At 44.4% G+C, this 1,258-nt stretch overlaps 1 protein-coding gene across 1 annotated transcript in view; it reads right to left on the bottom strand.

Annotated features, from left to right (window-relative positions):
• LOC127751071 (uncharacterized) overlaps window positions 1-696 on the bottom strand; it is a gene marked incomplete in the record, with an annotated part of 58,378 nt that extends 57,682 nt beyond the window's left edge. Inside the window, 1 exon segment of the mRNA XM_052274048.1 lies at window positions 542-696.
• Between the last annotated feature and the right edge of the window lie 562 nt (window positions 697-1,258).

Genomic DNA, 1,258 nt, shown 5'->3' with positions numbered 1-1,258 from the left:
GACAAAAAGTGGGAAAAAAATTACAGATAATTACCGGAATGTAAATTTCAAGTGTTCTGTAATTTTACAGACTGGTAATTTTACCATAGAAAGTCTTGCCAAATAGTATACCCAGACTTTTCCTGTAAAATTTTCGATTTTTTTATAACAGTGTACAGAGCGCGGAGTGCGGTGTCGTAGTAGCAATGAAAAGCCCAGGTTTTACACTGGACAGTGTACGAATATGGCTCCGCTGTAGACAATTTTGACCGGTTTTGCCTGTACGGTGGCCCTGTACATTGCTTTCCGTACCAAATTGAAACCATTTAAACTACGGCAATACTGTTTTTTTCGTCTATATCCCTAAACTCAGGAAAAGAAAGGTTGGCAACAACAAGTCCCGTCTTGTCGTAATATCAGCTTTGCCGGTGTGGTTTACTGCTGGCGCAGCAGAGTGATGCTGTGGTGCTGGCAACACATTTTTGCGGGCGGGTAGGCTTGCCTGTTTCAAATTAATTTCGATATTTGAACCCAGCAAAGGATTAATGCTATATCTACTCACCTTAGTTGGTCTGCCCCTTACTTAAAGTGACCGTCCTGCCAGCTGTGTCGAGATTTTTATATGATTGTCTTATCACGCACGGGTCATTGAGTCGTAGTTAGCATCAAACAATTTGTTTTCCACTTCACTCTCGGAGAAGACGGTGAAACTGGGCACTGCCACGTAGAAGATCGAGAAGAAAACAAACGGGTCAAAATTTTGCATATGATTTCAAAAATAAAATGAACCTATGTGTGCTCTGCAGCTGTACAATTCTCTTGGTCGTTCGAAGTTGTTTGTGTATTTCTAGCGCTAGGTCATTGCTTGCTCAGCCATTCTAGCCCGGTCGTTCAGAAGAGGCGGGCCAAATTGGGGCTAGTGGCGGTGTTCATGAAGTCTCTAGCCTGCCTGGTGACACACTAGGCCATATAAAAGTCTTCCACGACGCTAACTGTGTGGCCGGCCTTTGACTTTTTGAAGTACACGTAATCGAGCAGGAGGGGCAACGTTCACATCTGTGTGCAGTCTCGACAAGAAGACAGCCGCGCAGTGACAGTGACTAATGGCATCGAGTTGTCCTTTGAAACTAGGGTTTTAGCGACAGACTTCTAAATATATCTTCGGAACTGTGGCAGAGGGTGCAAACTCAAAACCAACCATTTCCCAGGGAAGGCATGCATAGAACTGGCGTCGATTAGGTTCGATTGGCCGACGCAGCAATGTAATCGATTTCGGTTA

This window comes from Frankliniella occidentalis, unplaced genomic scaffold (genome assembly GCF_000697945.3).
Source record: "Frankliniella occidentalis isolate FOCC.00 unplaced genomic scaffold, Focc_3.1 Scaffold330, whole genome shotgun sequence".
In the NCBI taxonomy this organism is placed as follows: Eukaryota; Metazoa; Arthropoda; class Insecta; order Thysanoptera; family Thripidae; genus Frankliniella; species Frankliniella occidentalis.
This window is presented reverse-complemented; position numbering and strand designations above follow the sequence as displayed.